We start from the raw sequence: 16405 nt of genomic DNA on the forward strand, positions 1-16405 counted from the left end.
GTGGCAGCTAAGAGGGCCGGGGTGAGTGGGGCAGTTTGCACTCCCTGGCCCTCTACCCTTGGCCTCTGCCCTTGGCCGCCCCCACCTCCGCCAGAGCACATGGCCTTGACCCTGGACCTTGAAACGCAGCACACGCCCCCGGAGGTCCATCCTCCGACTTACCGGGAAGCACATGATTTACGTGCCCAAGTCTGTCCCCTCAACTGTAAAAGGACACTAGCATCTGCCTTGCAGGAACGCTGTGAAGACTCAGTGAGATCAAATGTGGGGCGCACCAGCAACATGGCGCTGGGGCCATGTAGGAGGTCCTGCTTACGTCGAGGCTCGGCCCTGCTTCCACCGGCCAGCACCCCCAGTCCTCCGCAGGAAGTTTAGAAAGTCAGGGGTGAACGGCACTCTCTGTACGTACTTCGGGATGAGCTGTCCACTGGTGACAGTTTTTAAAAAGGCAAGGCAGGCATAGGACTTAACAGTGAAGTGTTGGGACCAGCTCCTTAACCAGCACTATACTCAGCACTGTGGCCATTAACAACAATAAATGATAGACAGAGAGGCTTTTGATAAATAAATGTTAGAAGAATTTAAAATGTGATTTTTTTTATTTTTATTTATTTTTTTTTTTTTGCTGCTACTGAGTTGGAAGGACAAGGCTCACGTATAGGAAAGAGTAGAACTCAAGGGGTATGGTGTCAGCTCTAACTGGGCTCTTGAGGCTCAGAGAGAAATGAAAGGGCAGAGCACTGTCCCCTTGGCAGTGGGGCAACCACTCCTCCTTCAAGGCTCAGCTCCTGATACCTCCAGCTTTGTCTTTCTTCGCTTTGTTATTATTTATGGGTCTCTTCTCCTGACTAGACCATGAGTTCCCAGAGAGTAGAATTGTTATCTTACTATATCGCCAGCACTTAGCTAGGGGGCCCTGAACATAAAAGGCCCTTAGTAAGTGTTGGTTCAATCAGTTAATGAAGGCATGAGGGCATGAATAGGAGAATAAAGGAAGGAAGGCTGGACAGGTGGGTGGATGGATAGTGGTTGGGTAGGAGGAGGATGGATATGATAACTTCACAGCAGAGATAAAAGTTGAGCTGGGTCTCCGATTATGAGCAGGCCTGGAAAAGTCAGGATACCAGAGCCTCCGTTCCAGGAATGGCGCAGAATAACTAAACACAGGATGCCTGGGTGGCTCAGCCAGCTAAGCATCTGCCTTTGGCTCAGGTCATGATCCCGGGGTCCTGGGATTGAGCCCTACAACTGGCTCCCTGCTCAGTGGGGAGCCTGCTTCTCCCTCTGCCTGCTGCTCCCCCTACTTGTGTGTTCTCTCTCTCTCTCTCTCTTTCTCTCGGACAAATAAATAAATAAAATCTTTTAAAAAACAACAACTGCAACAAAACAAAACTAAATGCTCAGACATTTGAATGGCATAGGGAAAAAAAATCATAAACCTAAAAGCCGAGATGGCTGAGTTCATTAAAGCCCTTATCACTTCTGTCTAGATTATTATTGCAAAAGTCTAACTGGTCCCCCTCCTACAACCCCAACCCCTCCAAAATTATCTGTTTTTTCTAAAATTGAAATATGATCACATTAGTTCCCTAGTTGAAGCCCCGCAGTGACTCCTCAGTAGCTCAGGACAGAGTCCTATCTGGCTAGCATGGTATTCACGACCTCTGAGGCTCTGGCCTCTGCCTCCCCCGCCAGCCCCCAAGGTGCTCCTGCTGAACAGCTTGAGGTATCTCACACCTTCTGTGTGTCCCAGGCCTCTAGGGACCACGCTTGCTGTGACCTGTCTCCCTAGGAAGCCTTTCTGCAATCTGCAAACGCTTACTGGCCTTTCATGAATTAATATCTCATGAACTAAGACCTTCAAAGTCCAGAAAGGACTTAGATTTACAATCACAAAGTCATTTCCAGAAATAGGATAAGAAAATATAAATTCCCTAATTGAGGCTGGCGAGTGTGATATCAGTCCACATCAAAGCTCAATACCGATTTAATAAACAGATGGTCTGAGACAACATAGAAATCAGTGAACACTGGGAGTCAGCATAGGTTCACTAAAAACAAGTCACACCTCCCCACTCAAATTTCTTTGTTGATAAAAAGCACTGATCCAGTGAGCCAGGAGGAGGTCCACAGTACAGCTTGACTGACCAAGGCATTAGACTAAGTCAATCTTGGTGAACTTGTTGGCAAGGAAGAGAAATACAGCTTTAGTGACTATTGTGGTAGGTGGGTTTGTGGCTTGTTAACAATTCCCAAAGAGTGTTGACTAATCACGTGTCACCCATAGGGGTGACACACCATGGGACTCTTGCGTGGGTCCCACCTTGTTTGATATGTTTATAGATCGCATGCTCACCAGATTGGTAGATTCCACAAAGTTTCAAGGAATTGCTGGTATGATGGTTAATTTTAGCAAATTGGAAGGATGGGCCTGCCTTGAAAGACTTCAATTTAACAGGGGTTCATCTGAAGGTTCTATATTTAGGTTCTAAATCAATTGCACAAGTACAAAACGTGGAAGATCTGGCATGGCAGGAGTTCATGAGGAAAAAGGAGCAAAGGAGTTTTAGTTAATTTTTAAGCTAATCTTAAGCTAATAATAGAATTGTCAAACCATAAAGCAGGAATTAAGAACATTAATGTAATCTTAGATCACGTCGAAGGAAGTAAAGGCTTTTAGATCATTGAAAATGATAATTTCCCTTTACTGCATCAGTCAGACCACCTCTGTTCACTCATTCATTCATTCACTCATTCATTCATTCAGCCTATGTTCAGCATATCTTAGGCAATAGTTTTCATTCAGGTGCTGCAGATCATAAAATCCCCTCCACCAGGGAAGAGCAGCCTATCTGGTGAGAGAAGCAGAGGAGTAAATCAGTGACGACATACCGTACAGAGTGGGAGTGTCAGCGTGGAGTTAGGTCCCAAGAACCTGGGAGGAAAGAAGGTGGGCTCCACAGAGGAGGTGATCCTTTTAGCAGAGTGAAAATTGAGCGGGTGAACAGTGAGGAAAGGGCACACAGGCAGAGGAAGTAGCAGGAGCAAAGGTCCCGGGACAGGAAGCAAGGTCCTGGGTCAGGAACAGCCTGGCTGGATTCCAGGAACAGAGAGAAGGCCAGTGCAGCTGGAGCAGAGTGGTCAAAGGGAAATGCACAGGAGATGAGCAGTGAGGGAGACTGTAAAGGACAGAGGGTCTTAACCTTGGCCACTCCCTGGTTAGAATCACCTGGGAGGCTGTGCTCCAGCTAGATCCAGACCAGCTAGATCAGAACCCCTGGAAGCAGAGCCCAGGCACCATTTCTGTTGAGAATTCCCAGGTGATACAAATGTGCTTCTGGTAGGGGAGGGAGACTGTGAGTCACTAGTCAGAGTATAAAGTTTCGGTGACACGAAATGAGTAAGTTCTAGAGATTAATACTGTACATGTAAAAATTTGTTAAAAGGGCAAATCTCATGTTGAGAGTTCTCAACACAATTTTTTTAAAAAGGGAAAGAGAAAATTGGAGGAAAACCAATATGATTCTGGGATTGAGAATTATTGAGTCCTGGCCCAGGCAGAGAGTTTGGCACATGGTTATCGGGCGGCTTTAAAAACTGCTTTGGATGAAAACTGCTTTGTGTCTTTTTAATTCTTATTTATTGAAGTAATATCTAAACCCAACATGGGGCTCAAACCCACAACCCCAACATCAAGTGTTACATGTTCTTCCAGCTGAATCAGCCAGACACTCCCGCTTTGGGGCTTTATTATTTTTTTAAGATTTTATTTATTTATTTGAGAGAGGATGAGAGCACAAAGGGAGAGGGAGAAGCAGACCCCCAGCTGAGTGGGAAACCTGATGCGGGACCCGATCCTAGGGCTCCAGGATCATGACCTGAGCCGAAGGCAGACGCTTAACTGACTGAGCCACTCCGGCCCTCTCTGCTTGGTGTCTTTAAAAGATCACTCTAACTGCCATGTAGAGTGGCAGCATGGTAGCCACAAGAGGCCATTCCATTCCTTTGGGAAGGATGAGGGTGGCTGCACCAAGGTGACAGCAGTAGGCATGAAGAGGATAGCTCTGGGGTCTATTTGAGGTTAAGAGCCGACTGGACTTGCCAGTGGATTAGACATGGTAGGAAAGGATGATTCAAGGATGCCGCCTAGTTTGGGGGCCTGAGCAAATGGCAGTGCCATTTACTGAAATGGAAAACACTGGAAGATGGGCAGGTTGGAGTGCAAGGCAGTGGGGAGAGCATGGTGGGGGACCTGAAGTTCTGTCTCAGACAGTTAATTCTGAGATGCTCTTTAGATCTTCACTGGAAATTTCAAGTAGGAGACTGAGGCAGAGGCGGGAAGGTGGCAAGAGAGGAGGCCTGACTCTGAGGTACAGCTGGGTGTTTGTAACGACGAGGCCTTTTAGGCTGCCTCTTGAGTACAGGGATGAGTAAGTTGTCTTTGGAGATGTTCAAGAAGAAGCCCTTGGCCAGGGATGGGGCAAAAGGTTGAGCCAGGTGGTCCTAGGCTGCTGCCTATAGCTCTCAGCTGCTGGGATTTTATGAAAGAGCCTGACGCCAGCCTGCCTAGAGCTGAGGGCAGAGAGGCCATGAGGCCAAGGCTGTGGAGGCGCCTTGCAGGCCATGTGAAGTTGGTTTTGTTTAGCAGGAAACTGTGTGCCTCTTTGAGGGGAGTTTGGGACTCGGAGACCAGTGTCCTGGGTCCCTTGTTAGCTGGACGCCACTGGTCCAGTCCGGCCCTCCATGGGTCTCTGTCGTCTCGCCTGCAAATGAGCAGGTTAGGTAGGTGTGGGCCATCACATCCAGCTCTGAGAGTCTGATTCCATCCTCGATCCTCTCATCGGCGTCCTCGCCCGTTCCCTGTGCACCTGCTCTCCCGTCCGCAGAGCATTTAGGAGTGCCGGAGAGGGTGGCGTTGGAGGGGGGCGTGGAAGCTGCTCCGATTTATTGTTCAATAAATCGTTTGCTGCAGCTTTATGATTAGCAACGTCTGCCTTGGAACCTTCTTCCCCAGGGATTTTCAACCCACAACTGGGACTGGTGTCAGTCTGGACGGTGTTGCAAACTCGGCGACAGAACTTAGAGGACCGGAGTGGGCCAGGGAGCAGGGCGCGGCCCGCCCAGGTCTGATTTAGGAGAAAGGGAGCTGCAGCCTGCCATAGCAACTGGAGGAAGGCAAGCCTGTGGCAGGAGGCCTGCTGCGGGCGGCTGCAGGAACCCAGTCATGCCCGGGTGAGCGATAGGCCTGGAGTAGTGGGCAGCAGGAGTGAGGGACGGGGCGGGGGGACGTCCCAGTGTTCCTTGTGGTCTCCTGCCAGCACTCAGCCCAGAAAGACATGGCGGAGTTGGTGTGGGGAGACCAGAGCCCTAGGGGTAGGAGACAGCAGCCCCACCACCACTACCCCCTGCCACCCCACTCCCACCACCTCCAGCAGTGGGCTGTGTTGCTTCCCAGGAAGATGAGGAGGAGAAAATCACAGTCCAGAGCACTCTGGAAAGAATCGGGGACTCCGCTTGCATCTGAGGTGGGGGTGCTGCAGGGAAGGACTTCAATAGGGTGGATGGACAGACCCCCAGAACTCCTGGGCTGCTGCCCTGTCAAGTCCTTGGCTGAGAATTAGCTCTTTCCTTTCAAAGAGGGTGGAAGTCACTGTTTTCTTGTCTCAGTTGATGAACAGATTCTGGGTGGCAGGAGTCACCATAGAAACAGGTGCTATCTTAAGCAAATGAGCCTTATTAACCTTAAGAGTGGTGGAGTTTTCACAAGATTGCACATATAGGGTAGGAGGAGAGATGGGTTTGATTGGGGGAGGGCCCCAGTGCTGGGGAGCCGTGCTGCGGTGGCTCTGGGGTGTGTGTGTGTGTGTGTGTGCGCGCGTGTGCATGTGTGTGTATGTGTGGATGCATGTGTGTAGATGCATGTCTGTGTGTGCTTTTGTAAAACCATTTCTCAGGCAGTGAGCTCACATTCAGCCTTTTTCCTAAGAAATGCACACATCCCCCAAAGAAACTTTGATTTCCTTGGGAACTGGCCTCCAGGTAGCAGAGGTCAAGAGCCTAGCTTCCACCCCTAATTCTTTCCCCCACTGCTGTTTCTAGTCCCTGCATCTGCTGTGTGTCAGGAACAGGTGCCCTTCCCCGAGGACCTGGCCACCTGGTAGTAGGGACCTCTGCTCCAGGCAGTGTGGCGCAGTGGGAGAAGCAGGTGGACCTGGGTCCCTACGGCTCCTTAATCTGCCTCCATGAGCCCCAATCTGTAAAAGGCAGAAATACAGGGCTTGTGTGAGGCTCCAGTGAGATGGTGTATCTCGATGTGGGTGTCCTGCAGCTCTCCCTCTGTGAGGAAGGGGGTCTTTCCCCTCAAGCACAGCTGTGACCTCACACAGATTTTCCAAACCAAGGTATCTTTCTGCACCATTATCCCATCGTACAGGTTTCCGTGCTCATACCTGCTGTGCTAGGTCCTGGGGAGGACAAAGAGCCTCCCCCCAGAGGGTTGCCAGCACTGGGGGGCAGGAGAAAGATTTAAAAACTAAGGACCACCACCAGGAAGCACTGAATCAGGTAGAGAGAAGAGCTACTGCAGCTCAAAGGGCATGGGCAGGAGAGGGTAGGTAAGGGAGGTGACCCTCGCTCTGACAGCCAGGTAGGGCTGGGGTGGCGAGAGGAGATGGTCAAGAAGGGGGGCCATATAGTCATCTCTTGAGGCAAATGCGGCCAAATTCTGGACTGCTTCCACATTGTGAAGGGTAAACAATGAGCTGGCACTCTCCCACAGAATCTGGGAGTTGTGCATCTTGGCTCCAAGAAGTAAGTCTGCTGCCCTCTGCAGCCCCGCCTTGGGCAGGACAGTCAGCCCTCCCCAGCCTGGCTCTGATTCTGGGAAGTAACCTTCAACTGTCAGCCCAGGGGGCTCTGAGGAATCGTCCCATGTGGCCCTGGCGTGTATACACTGCAGCCTGAGGTGCTGTTTATCCCAGGAGGAAAGATGGGACCAGCCTGGCCTGAGAGGGCACGGCACTGGGGTACCTTTATTTGCCATTGCTATGAAGAGTAAAGGGTCCCAAAATGTGCCTGCAGCTGGGACGGGCTTGGCCTCATGGCTGAAGGACTGTTCCTCCCCTCAGAGATTCCAGATCTCCAGAGCTGGAAGGGCCCTTGGATACATATGGTCCTAGTCCTCCATTTTACAGATGAGGAAACTGAGGCCCAAAGTCATCTGAGCTTATGGTGCAGGCTGTGGACCAGAATTGAGTCCTACTGCTCTTTCCTCTCACTTTCCCGAGCGGGCTGAATGAGAGAGGCCACTGGTTAGCATGGGCCTTGTGGGTCTGGGGCACTCACTGGGTGACTGACCACATCCCCAGAGAAGGAGAAAGGGACCATCTTCCCTGGGACTGCTCAGAGGTCACTTCCTCTCCCTCTCCAAATCAAAATTTGGCATTTCATGACCTTCACCTGGCACCAGCCAAGGACTGCCATTACAGAGTTTCTGGGAAAGTTCCCCCAGTCTGCCTATCTGTATTTCCCAGACACTCTCTCCACTGGCTTTAGAGATGCTCAAAATTGCTTAATGGCAGGGAGAGCATTGGGCCACAGCTGAAAGCAAGGCTGGAAGGGCTGCTTAGCAGGAGAGAGGTCATGGACTGGTTGAAGCCCCAAACCCAAAACAGCAACAGACAGTGCTGGAGTCTTGACCCGGCCTCTTGGAGCAAACCAGAGCACTGGGCACTGGGCAGTGAAGCAAAGTGAGATATGGGGGAGGAGGAGCAGGGGGAGGAGTCCAGGGAAGGGAGTACGACGTGAACCTAGCCGTGTCCCCCCAGAAGTTTCTCCTACACCAGCTGCCCCCAAATATGACAGCTGTCCCCCTTCCATGGGAGATGACGCAGAGATCAATGCCAATGAAAGAAGTTTTATCCCCCAGAGGTCCTAGGAGAAAGAACACGCCACGTGTGCCACGCCATGCGGGGCCACATGGGGAAGCACCAGAGTCACTCAGGAGGCAGAAGGAGCAAGCGGCCAGTCTGGCCTGGAGTCTTTTATCTTTTTTTTCACCTGGAATGAATGGGCATGGGCAAGGCAGGGGAGGCAATTCTGAGCAGTGTTAGATTGAGAGTTGGGCCCTGGGCTATCAGGGGGGTCTCTAGTCGCCGGGTACCTGGCCCCAGGGTGAGCAGGACAGGAGAGCATTGGTTTAGCGCATGGAAGTTAGACGTAGGATGTGGTTGGCAGTATGGATGGTCTGTGTAGTGAGTTGTTTGCTCTCTCTAGGGATTAGCTAGCCCTGAGAAGGACACTCTCCCCAGCATTACCAAACCCTTGGGAACCAAAGCATCATAAAGTACAAAAAGTGAAACACCTGATTAGTAACACCACTTCTCTCCAAAACCTGCTCTTTTCAAAAGTTCTGTTCAAAATCCGCCCTCCTTATGACTCCAAGACCCCTCTCCTCATCTGGCCTCCCACTTAGCGTTTAGTCTGTGCCACACAATTTAGCACTGGATTCCACGCTGTCTTGTTTCCTAGTTGTCCCAGGGCACTTGCCCTAGTTTCCCAGCCCCATGGGAAGACTCTACTCGCCTTCCTCCCGCCCTGGTACCCATCTGGCCCTCCACCCGGAACATAGCCATTGGTCTTGACATGGGCCCTTCCCGGCCACCGTCCCCACCAAAGTACTCACCCTGACCACCTCACCTTTCATGCTTTCAGCTCCTGGCCCGGCTGTCACAGTATGCTGCATCGTCCCATCCACAGACAACAGCAAGACACTCTTCTCCCACTCCTCTGACCCCATGTCTGCCAGCGGCCTCCTCCAGCAAACAGACACCCTCCACCAACCAAGCACCCACCACTGACCACTCACTCCCACCTACAGACCGCTTCTTCCGCCATCCCCCTGTCTGAAGTACCACTCCCCCTCTCCTCTCCCAAATCCACATCCACTCAGTTTCCAAACTCTGCTTAAAACCCATCCCATCCCCTTGCGAATCACACTGAACTCCTGCCAACCGGTTGGCCAACCGGATCTGACTTGGAGTCTGATTGTTCATGGTCCTGGCCTCAGTGCCCTCCCGGGGGAGACGAAGAGCTGGCCCCCAGGGCCCGCTCAACACCTTTCAGGACTAACCATCTGGGACACTGGCAATCTCCACAGAATGACTCCTTGGTATGTGGCAAGTATTTCTTCTTAGGCAGAGTGTAGGCAAAGAATAGGGCCTTTATGCTTTGCTTGTCCTCTCCAAAGAGCCAGCTCAGAGCGCTGCCCAGAAGAAGCCTCCGCAGCTGCTCATTATTGACCAGACTCCCTAGTTAGAATAGCAAGAGACAATCCTTTTCAACTCAAATACAACTCAAATACTCAGCAACCCCCTGCCCTGTGTCGGACCCAGCACTCTGCTGGGCATTGTGGGAGCTCTAAAAGGATAGAATTAAACTCTGCCCTCAAGGAACTCAGACTCAGTGGGGAAATGAGTTACACACATACACACAGGCCCATTTATATCTCTCATCTGAGAAGTGCCAGGAAAATTGGGTGAATCTATGGGTTAAAGAGCCAACTTGAGTCACTGCTTTTAATCCTTACTTTGGTTTTGCCAGCACTCAACTCTGAGTATCTGACAGTATGTCAGCGTGACGCCATTCCGTAAATACCGAGTGTCCACCGTGGTGCGGGCCCTTCCTGGGCACCTTGGCCTTGGAGACCCGTCACACCTTTGGGATTTAGCCAATATTCTTTCAATTTTAAATATTCCCCCTTGTCCTCTTAACCATAGAAATGCTCAGAAATTCCACATTTCAGCATACAAACTATACCTGCTAAAATGTCTTTGATACATAGAAAGACCAAATATATATATATACTTTTTTTTCAACATGTGTTTTGATTTGGGCCTTAGAAAACACAATAAATCCATAAATATTTCATACTAATAGACAGTAGAAAATATTAAGAAATAAACTACCCAATAAGTGTAAAGAATTTCAATTAAAAAAAAAAACTTTCAAGGAGAGTATGAAAGACTTTAGTATATGGAGAGATAACATAAGTTTGCAAATCAATATTTTCCAAATTAATTTTGTATGTGCTCTTTGTTGATAAGAAAGGGATTTTTACTGGAACTTGACAAAATGATTTTTACTGGAACTTAAGTTTACTTTTAGATATTAATGCAGGATATAAAACTGTATTAAAAGGATGGTATGGGTGAGTGTAAACACATACAACATTGAGACCGAAGAAAAGGGAGGAAAACAAAACAGCATCTGATAAAAGAGTCATCTCAAAATCAAAGATAATGGATTGATTATTTCATAAATGGTTTGGAGATGATTGGCTAATCATTTGGGGGGGAAATAATGTCAAAGCTCTTTCTCATACCATGATCAAAATAAATTCTAAATGAATCAAATATTTAAATGTTTCAAACTAGACCATAAAAGAACCAAAAGAAAATATAGCTTAATATTCCTCTGATCTAAAGATAGGAAAAGACCTTTTATAACCTGTATTTGCAAAGGCAGAAGTGAAATGGTTGACCAATTTGACCTCATAAAACCTTCAAACTTCTGCAGATCAAAACCTTGATAGACAAAACCAAAAAACAATGAACACATTTTTAAAAATGTGATAAAAAAGGACAGAGGATTACTATCCTCCATATAGAAGGTACTTACAAATTAATAATATCATAATTGTCCATAACCCGTGAGGCTGTCGGAAGGAGGAACAGAAATAAAGCAGTATATAAAGTGCTTAGGGCTAAGCCTGACATACAGAAGGCACTCAATAAATGTTAGCTGTTCACTTAAAAATGAACAAAGGACAGTAATAGGAATAGTGATAGGAAGTTCTTTAAAAAGAAATACAACATAAACATACGAAAAATGAAAATGTACACTGGTACAGAAGTCCAAATGAACACAAGAAATCATTGCTACCTCTCCATCCCCCACACCAGCTGTGGCCATTAAGATGGCAATGTTTGGAGTTGTGTCTTTAAAAACTGGTAATAAGGGGCACCTGGGTGGCTCAGTGGGTTGAAGCATCTGCCTTCGGCTCAGGTCATGATCCCAGGGTGCTGGGACCCAGCCCCGCATCGGGCTTTCTGCTCAGCAGAGAGCCTGCTTCCCCCTCTCTCTGCCTGCCTCCCTGCCTACTTGTGATCTCTGTCTGTCAAATAAATAAATAAATAATCTTAAAAAAATTTAAATTGCAGAGAAAGAAAATATGATTATCACAACTATGGGGAATATAAAGAGACTTAGGTAAGGTCCCTGTTCCCAGGAGTCTGGTTTCTTAGGGGAGCCTCTAAGCATCACCTCTGCTGTGGAGACCTGAGAGTCAGCCCACCCTCAGCCCTGTCCACTGCCTTGCGCCCCATAGCACCCCGCACACACCTGTCCTGCATCTGGTCCAGTCAGTACAGGTTTGCCTGCCTTTCCCCCTAGCAGGCTGGGAGTTCCTTAGGGGCAAAGCCAGTGCCCTTCATCTGTGTCCCCCCAGAATGCGGGGCCAGGCACTGAGCAGAAATTCCCTGAGTGTTCGTTGTAAGAGCGACCTAAAGCCTAGAGCAAAAATAACATGTCCCCACGTAAGGTTAAGTGGCCGCTGAAGTTGCGCTGGCGTAGGATAAGCTCGTAAAAGGAGACATTGGTTATGATTGGGATGACAGGGAAGGCTTTATGGAGAAGGAGGGTGTGGAAAACCTCCTGGACGCAAGGCTCGGATATGCTGGTCCCACGCATCCCTGCCCCCAGCTCTTTCATCTCCACCTTACAAGCACCCGGAAGTACTCTGCGCTGAGCACTGAGAGCTGCCCTGTGCAGGGAACCTCACCGCCACTATTTCACACAAATGGGCTGCCTCTCCCATATTAAGGAAACGCTGATCTCTTGACATATCCTACTAGCTCACTTGATGGCTGTCAATACAGATTTCTGCACATTTGTTGCAAACCTTGTGTTCAGACTCCAGTGGATTTCAATGTTAGCCCCCCTAAGGCAGGAGCTTTATCTGACTTGCTCATTGCATTACTGCCAAGACCCAGGACAGTGTTTAATGAATAGGAAGTGCTAATTAAATGTTTGTTGAATAAATTAAATATGATAACTTAAATATTGGCTTCCAGGAGTCTGTGCTGTATTACACATATATGTGATGAATATATGCATATACACTTCTGTAACTGTCTTGTGAATATGCATTATGTGTTTGTACATAAGTAGCGAACCCTAAAACAAATGTGCATGTGTGTGCATGAGCACACGCGCGCACACACACACAGTTTGGGAAAATATCAAAAGGAGAAGCCCACAGCTTTCTCAGGAGTCAAATGCATCCTTTGAGAATAGGATTCCAATAAAATAGAATTTGGATGGTGTCACAGATAAATTTGCCTTTCTAAAAGCTCCCAAGTTACAATTTGAGAAAGGCTTGAGCATGAAGACAGGATGGCAATGACTAGATATGAATTTGCTTTATTTGTGTGGCTCAGAAATCCTCCCAGTACTACTGGGTTGAGGCAAAGGGACAAGATGGGAAATGCTGAGGCTTGCCTGTACCTTGCCACCTCCAGCCTCCTCTCCTTCCTCTTCCACCCCCAAAAGCCCATGGAATTCAGCTTGGGGTGGGGGGCGGTTCTGCTTGAAGGCAGCATTTAGATTAATGGTGCCTGTGAAGTCACCCAGCTTAGCTATTTATTCTTCTGGGCCACCGGCCAATCAAAGGGCACTGGCTGAAGCCTCCCCCATGTGCCCCCCAGTAAAAAAGTTACTGCTGTCATATTGTTCCAACATCTTAAGCCCTGGGGGATCTTTGGTTGTCCCAGTCAATCACAGATCCCAGTGCCTCATGGAAAGACTGTATTTAAGGGTAATATAAACAGTTTGATCTTTAAAGTACCCTGGATGCATAATATCTATACATAGTTCTTGAATTTTTATTCTAAAAACAATTAGCCAAAAAGCCCTTTTTATATGATATTTGCAACTACACTGACAGTAACAGCAATTAAACCCCGTCTGTTTGCTGAGGAAGGAGCCAACTCTCCATTTCTCCAGAAGCCTGTAAAATGTACAAATTCAGAGCTAGAAAACGAAGCCTCCAAAGGTAGCCCCAAGACCCTTCAAGGTCAGGCTCTAGCCCAGCTTGTCTAGCCCCCATCCACCCCCTGGGAGCCCATCACTCCAACCAGCTGCAGCAACCCCAAAATATTCCTGGTGTTTTTCCCACTGCTAAGCCTTTGCCATATCTGCCTGCCAGGATGCCTGCCTTCTTCTTCCCTCTCTTACCCCATTCATACTTCAAGGCATCCTTGGAAATCGCCCGCTGTGAAGGCTCCCTGGGCAGGTGCTTCCATGTGTCTCACTGGGCGGTCCATTCCGTAGGCATCTGCTCCCCTTCCTCGCTGTGATCTCCTGAAGGGCAGAACTGCCCCTGGCTCTGTGCCTCCTCTGTGCTGAATAAATGAATGAGTGAAGGAGGGAATGAATGAATGAATCGTCCCGCAGCCTGCACAGTTGAAGGCTTGGTTGGAGGCCAACACGAGGGGGCTTCCGGGATCCCAAAGGGCTCAGAGTTAGAAATCGGGGTGAGGGGAAGGCGGACTTCCATTTAGACTTAAACCACCGTTGTTACTTCTGCACACTGAGCTGCCTCTCCTTGGAGCACTGTCCTCAATTTCCTGCATGTGTTTTCCTGGTAACAGAAATAGTTCTAAGTTCTGAACTTCTCCCCATGTTTTGCTTTCATTCAACAAATGTTTTTTTGAGTGGCTCCTCTGTGCTCCCTCCTCTATTCTAGGTACTCTGGGTGCATCAGGGCACAAAACGAAATTCCTTCCCCTCAGGGAGCTTACTTCTAGAAGAAGGAGACAGACAAGCACCAATAAAATTTAACATATAAGTAATCTGGTGCTGTTAGAAGGCTTAATTTATTGGGGAAAATGCAGAGCAGGATTGTGGAGCTGGAGTGCTCAGGGAAGGGCTCACGGAGAAAATGAGATTCAAATGAAGACTAAGAGGTAAGAGAGCAAGGCCAGCAGAAATGGTGGGTGGGGGAGGGGCAGGGGTGAGCCCTCAGGGAGAGGGACCAGCTAGTGCAAAGAACCTGGGGCAGGTGCTGCTGTGTCCCAGGAAGAGCTGGGAGGCCGATGTGGCTGCAGGGGTGTCGGGGACAAGTAAGGACTTGGGGAAGAGGAGGGCCAGGAGGTGAGGTGACCTGATGCAGCAGGGCCTGGTGAGGGCTCAGGCTCATTCTGTGTGTGTGCATCAGGAGGCCCGGAAGCATGTGAGCAGAAGAGGGGTCTGTTTTACTTGGGTTTTAGGAGGCTTCCACCTGGCTGCTTCGGGTCAGGGACAGGAGCATCAGGGAGACCTGTCAGGAGGCCATTGTAGTAGTCCAGGCCAGAGATGGTGGAGTGACCGTGGTGGTCAGCAGGCCATAGGGCCCCAGAAGGGGCCAGGCCCAGCACCCTCCCGACTGCATTTGGAAGAGGGCTTCAGGGTTAGTGCATGAGCACGCACCACCGGACATTTGCAAGTTCTCCCCAAAGTTCAGCATAGTAGAAATGAAGTGATGCAGTCCGCCCAGGAACAACCCTACAGCCCCCGAGCAGCCTTAAGCTACACAAGCCTCCTGGGCTTGCAAGGAAAGGAGGAGCCCAAGGCCTGACCTCAGAGCACTCAGGAATGTGGTGACCTTGTAAGTAGTAGCAGGGGCTCCCTACAGGCCCACCACCCCAGCCTGCTGGCACAAACTGAAGGTCCCTCGTTCTAGGCCTGGCTCCCCAGCACAGTCCCCAATCAGTCACTGTCCTAGACATCCCGCCAAGCTTGAATTTCTTCATCCGAAAAGTGAGGAAGATGGGCCCCCTGTTCTCTAGGGGAAATTCGACTTCCAAATTTCAGAAGTTCTCCACTGCCTTGACTCAGTAACAGCGTCCTCTCGATTCTTTTAATGACTTAAAATTTACATGGACGCCCTTAGTGTATAGCTCCGTCTTTCTGTTTCGTTTTTCAGTTACATTATTCCAGATAATACTCTGCTTGCTTGCCAAGAGAAGAAAAAAATGACATTAATTAAAGATTTGGTCTGTGTCCTAATCAAAAATTTTAAAAATGAATGTATCATACTGTACATTCTGTAATGTAGCCTGCTTTTTTACTTAGCAATATATCATTAACATTTTCCCATGTCAACACATATTCTTCTAAACCATGATTTTTAGTGCAGAAGTAGTTTACCATATGGATGTACTATAATTTACTCAGCCCATCCCCTACTATTGGACATTAGGTTTTATCTTTTATATATATATATATATACATATATATGTATATATATACATATACATATATATATATGTAATTACCGATGCTACAATGAGCAAAGTTGTGAATACCCACTCTTCATTCACCTCTTTATTGACTTTCTTAGGATAAATTCCTGGAGGTCAAAGGTGTTACACATTCGAGGACTTTCTGGTAGATAATACGAAAATGCTATCAGTTTAGAATCCTTCCAGTGGCGTGCGAGTAACCATCAGGACTGTCCAACTTTAGAGTTTAAAGGAGACCCCCCCGAGGCCGTGGTGCAGACCCTTCTTCTCCCAGGTGAGGACACTGAAGCCCAGGATGGTGTGGGATGAGGCAGGGGTCCTAGGCACTCCCCACCAGCCTGTGAGAGACTGCCTGCCCCCAGCCCCGTCGGGTCACAGCCACGCCCCTCTCAGCTGTCTTCCCCAGCCAGGCTGCTTCCCAGGGCCCGTGGCCCTGTGCAGTTTCTCCTTCTTCACTTCCGGTTCATCTCTCCCACACTGACTGTTCCTTCTTTGGCCCTCTCCCCACCGCATTTGGGGGAGGCCTGTCCTTCTCGGCCAGTGGTATCTCTGTGACCATAAGGCAAAGCTCCCATTCTGAAACGTGCTTCTCCCGGGCCACCACGACTTGCCACCCTGCATCCCTCCACCTGACTCCCGGTGCCTGGGCACTGTTTTCCCATCAGACTTTCCCCAGGATGGGTTCGTCTGTTCCCACCGTTTGGCGGCACAACCCCCATTGCCTCTTCATGAGCTCCAGAGCCAGGGGCCTATTGCCCACGTGTGTCTCTTTATGCTCTGCAAGACCATTCTCAATAAGCCCGAAATGAAATGGGTTATCTCCCCACTTGTAGTCCACCACCCTGCCCCTGCCGCCCCCCACCCCATTCTCGACAGCATCACAGCCACCCCAGGCGGAAAAGCTGCAGCTCACCCTGGAGCCTCCCTTCTCCCTGCTTCTCCCATCCTCCCATCCAGCCACTGCCTTGTGCCTCCCTCCTGAGTCTCTGGAGCCCACACTGTCTTTTGCAAGCCCTCCTCCAGCTCCATTCTAGAGCAAGGCAGTCACTTCCCAACTGGTCACC

General features: G+C 49.1%; 1 protein-coding gene across 1 annotated transcript in view; it reads left to right on the forward strand.

The window, feature by feature from the left end:
* PEBP4 (phosphatidylethanolamine binding protein 4) overlaps positions 1 to 16405 on the forward strand; it is a 208049-nt gene that overhangs the window by 122943 nt on the left and 68701 nt on the right. The gene's annotated exons all lie outside the window — the stretch shown is intronic.

The sequence above is a fragment of the Lontra canadensis genome, unplaced genomic scaffold (genome assembly GCF_010015895.1).
Source record: "Lontra canadensis isolate GAN:19392208 unplaced genomic scaffold, GSC_riverotter_1.0 scaffold10, whole genome shotgun sequence".
In the NCBI taxonomy this organism is placed as follows: domain Eukaryota; kingdom Metazoa; phylum Chordata; class Mammalia; order Carnivora; family Mustelidae; genus Lontra; species Lontra canadensis.